The sequence below is a fragment of the Morus notabilis genome, unplaced genomic scaffold (assembly GCF_000414095.1).
Source record: "Morus notabilis unplaced genomic scaffold, ASM41409v2 Scaffold914, whole genome shotgun sequence".
Lineage (NCBI taxonomy): Eukaryota > Viridiplantae > Streptophyta > Magnoliopsida > Rosales > Moraceae > Morus > Morus notabilis.
Window position 1 is genome coordinate 52,443 of NW_010358941.1, and position 7,077 is coordinate 59,519.

The following is a 7,077-nucleotide window of genomic DNA, read 5'->3' on the forward strand; positions in this document are numbered from 1 at the left end:
GTGTAATTTTTGAGTTGAATTTGAGTTATAACTTGAGTTGAAGTTAGAACTTGAATAAAGTTGAGTAAAATTGAATAAAATTGAAACTTAAAAAAACGTGAACTTGAATAAAGTTAAAACTTAAGTTGTATTTTTTTGAGTTTTTTAGACAAAAGAACATGTCCTAAATTGTCTAATTTATGGTCAGTAATAAAAAGCATTAAGAACAAAATAATATAAATAAACTGAATAGAAAATCTCTTAAAATAAATAAAACAATAAAAGACATAATATCACGCATAGGCTACATTGTTCCTCTAGACAAAAGAAAATTAAAACGTAACAAAATAAATCAAGGGTTCCAACATCTTAAATCACAAAAAATATGAAGATAAGAAAATTAGAAAGAAAAACTTAAGTTGTATTTTTTTGAGTTTTTTAGACAAAAGAACATGTCCTAAATTGTCTAATTTATGGTCAGTAATAAAAAGCATTAAGAACAAAATAATATAAATAAACTGAATAGAAAATCTCTTAAAATAAATAAAACAATAAAAGACATAATATCACGCATAGGCTACATTGTTCCTCTAGACAAAAGAAAATTAAAACGTAACAAAATAAATCAAGGGTTCCAACATCTTAAATCACAAAAAATATGAAGATAAGAAAATTAGAAAGAAAATTTATGCGGAGATATCACAGTCCTCCGCATAAATTTTTACTACAATAAAAAGTTCTCACATAAAGTTACATCTCAACTCGAATTAAAAACTCGAATCAATGAACTAAACGGGCCCTAACTCTCTAACTCGTGATCTTCAAAATATTTTCTCTTCTCCTTTCGAAGAAAAATCCTAAAACCTAAAAGTAAAATATCATAAATAAAATAATCCTAAAAGAGATACCCTGAATTCCCCAAAAAGAAATCTCCAAGGACTTGTTCATTTGCACCCAAACTCAAAAAAAGTTTAAACTCAAGTTACAACTTTATTTAAATTCATGTTCTTTTATAAAATTTGAGTTTGAACTTGAGTTTGAGGCTAAAATCTGAGTTCAAATTCTCCCTTCAACTCGGGACTTGTTCATTTACATTTTTTGAGTTAGGGTTACTTGAGTTCAGATATTGATTTGAATTAATGTGTATTTGAGTATTGTTTGAGTTGATACTCTAATTTGAGTTTGTATTGGATGTACATTTGAGTTATGGTTTGAATTGAGAATCTATTTGAGTTTGTATTTGTGTAAGTCAAAACTTGAATTTGCATTTAGATGATATTTTAATAAAAACTCAATGGTGATGAAAAATTTTAATAGGGTATATAGGTGAGGTTTTATTCGTCTCTTCATTATGAATGTATAAAAAAAAATCATCTTAATTAAAATTAAAACAAAAAAATTATGACGTTTTTAAAAATAAAAAAATATTATTTATTAACTTAAATTTAAATTTAAATTTTAAATATTTGGTCAATGTGCTATTTACTTAATAGAAATAAATAGCACGTTGATCAAATATTAGAAATTAATAGGCCCTTTTAATTTCATATATTTTATTTTTTCAAATTTATCCCTTTTATTTTTTTTCTTTCTCACCGAATTTCTCCCCTCTCTTTCTAGTTTCTAGTTTTTGCGTCCTCTCTCTGGTCAAGCTCTCTCTCTCTCTCCTCTCTCTCCCGATGGCTCCCTCTTCCCTCCCTCTCGCTCCTCGTTCTCTCTCCCAAGAGACTGCGAGTGAATACATAAATATGAGAAATCTGGTTTGATGCGTAAGAAAGAAATGACAAGTTTCTAGTGCATTATTGGACAAAAATTCTGTTTCCATGGATGAGAAAGCTCTGGGTAAACATTGAAAATTACATTGTTTATAAATTTATTGTTTATGAATTCTTCTCCGTCAAAATTTAAACTGAATTTCCTAGATCTGTTTTTAACACCACTGCCTCCGATCGATACCGTCGCCAGCGAAGACGACGCATTAGAAAGCCAGAGAAGACGAAATCCGATGAGATCTCCAGATCAGAGATTGCATCGCAATCTCCGATCGTCGTCGCGAGCTTCCAGACGGAGCTTCCGCCGTCCGGCGGCATGAGTTTGAGAGATCCTAGCCGAGATGCCATGGACGGCAAGAGATGAGGAGAGAGAGAGAACCAGATCGATGAAAGAGAGAGAATTTGGATGTTTTTGGTAAGTATTTTAGGGCTTGTTCTGCAAGTATTTAGTTAAGTTTTTGAGTTGAGTTTGAATTGAGTTTGAGTTATAATTTGAATTGAAATTGTAACTTAAGTTTATGTTTAATTGTGTGCATTTTTGTGTGCATTTGAGTTGTGATTTGAGATTAAAATTTATTTAAATTTGTGTTTGTTTAAACTAATTCTTTGTGAATAGTATCTTAAATTTTTTTTTATTTTTTTATTTAATTAATTTTATACAATTTAATTTAAATAAATAAATGTGAATAAATTTAAAAACAAAGTAAGTATTTTTTTCATTTAATAAATTAAAATACTCTATAAAAAATTAAGATGAGTTTCCATTTTTTGTTTGATTTATATATATACACACACATAATACAATAGAGAGAGTGGCTACGAAACCAAAACACAGCTACAAACCTGCGTGGATTCATCCTAATAAACCCCCTTTGGCGGAGTTTACCACACATACTCTCTCTCTCTCTCCTTCCCCTCTTTTTTATTAAAGTTTCCACCTCCAGATTTTCTCTACTACCTTTGCTTTCTAATCTTCGTCGGATCTCCAAGGTTCGTTTTTCTCTCTTCGCTTTTCTCTTTTTTTTTTTCTCTGTCTATTTTTCTTTTTGGATCTCTGTAAACGTTGGGATTGCGAGGATTTTCCAATCCGGAAAATCGACATTAAAATTTTTATTATTTCATTTCGTTTTCGTTATTTATGGTAAAGGAAGGAATTGTGAAATTGTGAAATTGTGAAAATGTTGTTGGTTTTGGTAACAGATCTGTTTCTTTTGTTTAGGACTGTGGTATGGTTGATGTTTAGATGTACACACACATATATATATATACCGTATAAAAAATCTATTTTTTTTAATAGATGATTGGGCTTCTTTTTTTGTTTAATTTCTTTATATAGAGATGGATTTTTCGGTGGAGGATTCGGGAGAGTTAGAACGGCTGCCTGAAAAATTCATCGATTTCTCTTTCCCCACTTTTCTCGGCAACCAAACAAACCAGAGGTAGCAACAGGTAAGAATCTTCACTGTAGAAATACAGAGAAGTTACTCAAGTTGCAGTGGAAAGGGGAACTCGAATAAAGCAGGGTAACTCGAATTAATTTTCGAGTTTGAGTTTGAGTATCGTTCGAGTTCTCACACGTCGAACGCAGACTTGAGTAAAGTTTACTCTTGAGTGGGTCTTTCTCGAGTAAAGTAGAGCAACCGAACAGGCCTTAGTTGTCATTTCAATATTTATTTTACATGTAGAGACATTTTTGAAATTTTATTGTGTAAATCCATATTTATATTGAGGTCTGTTTATTTAAGTGATTTGAGTTTAAAATTTAAATTTTGTTATAATAAATAACTTTAAAAAATAGTCACATTTAATTTTTTTATTACAGTAAAAAATTATCATATAAAATCACATTTTAAATTAAATTAAAAATTCGAATCAACGAACTAAACTGACATTAAGTTGACCTATTTACTAGTATTTGATATAAAGATTTGTGTCATGGTTCGTAGTCTGTTACAATATTTTTTCTCATAAAAAACATAGTTAAACTGAGAATAATTTTAAATTATAGTTTTGAATTCGTAAATTAAAGTTCACTAACTCTTTTAAAATTTAGGCCTACTAATGTTTTTTTCCTCTATCAAATTGGCTTATTTCCCTCTTTCACCCTAAATAAAAACCGGAAGTGTAGGACACCAAAATGATACCCGTGGCTTTCCCGTAGAAAATGGACACAAACAAAATTCGGTTTGGTGATGTTAAGGTTAAAGTAAATCTAATCGACCATCCTTCCGCACTTGACGAGAAGTTGTCCGAGTTCAAGACTTAACAAAAAAGTATTAGAATGGAGTCGGTAACAAATTACTTTATATGGCCAGTTGACGTAGTACTGTAAATCGTGTGGTTTTCCGATGGTTATTACTCTGTGGCGGGAGTCGTTGCCTGACGATTAATTTGCACGAATTGTGCTATCTCCACGAACAGTTTAACGAAGTTTTCGGTTGATCAAACTATATTCTTTGTAAGAAATTGGAAAGAATTAACTGTAAGACCTTTGTGGAAGTGGGTTATTTGGCTGCTTGGGTGCTGAAGAAATGCAGCATCCAATCTAACGGATTGGGAGATTTGGCTGCTGAAGTTGGCGCTGACATTAAACCCAAAAGTTCTATATATTAAAAAAGAAAAAGAAAACAAACAAACGTGCAAGTTTGACAACTCTTGACTGGGTTGTCAATCACATGCTCTTCTCGGAGGTCCCAATGCATCAAATGTGCCATCCATGACGTATATTACTCGCCTTTTATTTGTGACAAGCTCTTGGGTATGCTTTAAACTGGCAATTAATTATATATATCAAGTTGAAATGCCAGTTTTATGTTTAAATTTATTACAAGTTTTATGCAGTTTATAATTAGAGAAAAACCTTGAAGAGTGTGCTAGCTAGACTAACATTATGCGTATGAAAGATAAAAAATCTATTTTTTTTAATAGATGATTGGGCTTCTTTTTTTGTTTAATTTCTTTATATAGAGATGGATTTTTCGGTGGAGGATTCGGGAGAGTTAGAACGGCTGCCTGAAAAATTCATCGATTTCTCTTTCCCCACTTTTCTCGGCAACCAAACAAACCAGAGGTAGCAACAGGTAAGAATCTTCACTGTAGAAATACAGAGAAGTTACTCAAGTTGCAGTGGAAAGGGGAACTCGAATAAAGCAGGGTAACTCGAATTAATTTTCGAGTTTGAGTTTGAGTATCGTTCGAGTTCTCACACGTCGAACGCAGACTTGAGTAAAGTTTACTCTTGAGTGGGTCTTTCTCGAGTAAAGTAGAGCAACCGAACAGGCCTTAGTTGTCATTTCAATATTTATTTTACATGTAGAGACATTTTTGAAATTTTATTGTGTAAATCCATATTTATATTGAGGTCTGTTTATTTAAGTGATTTGAGTTTAAAATTTAAATTTTGTTATAATAAATAACTTTAAAAAATAGTCACATTTAATTTTTTTATTACAGTAAAAAATTATCATATAAAATCACATTTTAAATTAAATTAAAAATTCGAATCAACGAACTAAACTGACATTAAGTTGACCTATTTACTAGTATTTGATATAAAGATTTGTGTCATGGTTCGTAGTCTGTTACAATATTTTTTCTCATAAAAAACATAGTTAAACTGAGAATAATTTTAAATTATAGTTTTGAATTCGTAAATTAAAGTTCACTAACTCTTTTAAAATTTAGGCCTACTAATGTTTTTTTCCTCTATCAAATTGGCTTATTTCCCTCTTTCACCCTAAATAAAAACCGGAAGTGTAGGACACCAAAATGATACCCGTGGCTTTCCCGTAGAAAATGGACACAAACAAAATTCGGTTTGGTGATGTTAAGGTTAAAGTAAATCTAATCGACCATCCTTCCGCACTTGACGAGAAGTTGTCCGAGTTCAAGACTTAACAAAAAAGTATTAGAATGGAGTCGGTAACAAATTACTTTATATGGCCAGTTGACGTAGTACTGTAAATCGTGTGGTTTTCCGATGGTTATTACTCTGTGGCGGGAGTCGTTGCCTGACGATTAATTTGCACGAATTGTGCTATCTCCACGAACAGTTTAACGAAGTTTTCGGTTGATCAAACTATATTCTTTGTAAGAAATTGGAAAGAATTAACTGTAAGACCTTTGTGGAAGTGGGTTATTTGGCTGCTTGGGTGCTGAAGAAATGCAGCATCCAATCTAACGGATTGGGAGATTTGGCTGCTGAAGTTGGCGCTGACATTAAACCCAAAAGTTCTATATATTAAAAAAGAAAAAGAAAACAAACAAACGTGCAAGTTTGACAACTCTTGACTGGGTTGTCAATCACATGCTCTTCTCGGAGGTCCCAATGCATCAAATGTGCCATCCATGACGTATATTACTCGCCTTTTATTTGTGACAAGCTCTTGGGTATGCTTTAAACTGGCAATTAATTATATATATATCAAGTTGAAATGCCAGTTTTATGTTTAAATTTATTACAAGTTTTATGCAGTTTATAATTAGAGAAAAACCTTGAAGAGTGTGCTAGCTAGACTAACATTATGCGTATGAAAGTATTGTCGGTTACTTTCCAATACTTGCGACTTTCCATTACCCTAGAATCTATTCGAGAAAGCTAATATTATCTTTTATTTAAACTTGATTTTGTAATAAGTTTTGATAAAGTTGTAAATTAAATTAAATTAATTCCTAAAGAAGATTATGTGGAGTATTTAAAGTTAAATATAAGTTCAATTACGTTGCCTAATCTCCTAAATTACAACTTCATCAAAACCTAACTAACTATAAAATCAAATTTTAAATAAAATATAATATTAACCTTTTAGAGAACCAAATTCCAAGACGCTTTATTCGAACTACGTAAGTAGGTATAGTTATGAATTTAATGAGAGAATATATAGCATATTGTATAATTAAAATAATAGGGGTTATGTAACTATCAAGCACACATCATAATGACAAGGTAAAGGCGAATGCTATCGACCATCCTTCCAACTTGAGGAGAAGTTATCGGAGTCGAAGAATCTGTTACAAAAACGTGTCGTCGGAGTTGGTTATGAATTAAAATGTTGCTTAATGGCACCTTTTCGATTGTTATTACTTTGCAGCCGGAGTCGTTTTCTAATGATTGATTTAAATGTTTTAAACAATCCTTCGGATGGTTTAAGGAAATTCTTGGCTGATGAAACTATATGCTTTTGTAGGGTTGAGCCAAAAGTAGGGGACGACATGAAAGCTTCGTTTGGTAGGAGAGATGGAGAGGGTGGAGAGGGTTATAAGGATGAAAAATGTGAATGATAGAGATGATTATAATAATCTTTTATGTTGTTTGGTAGTAGGGAAA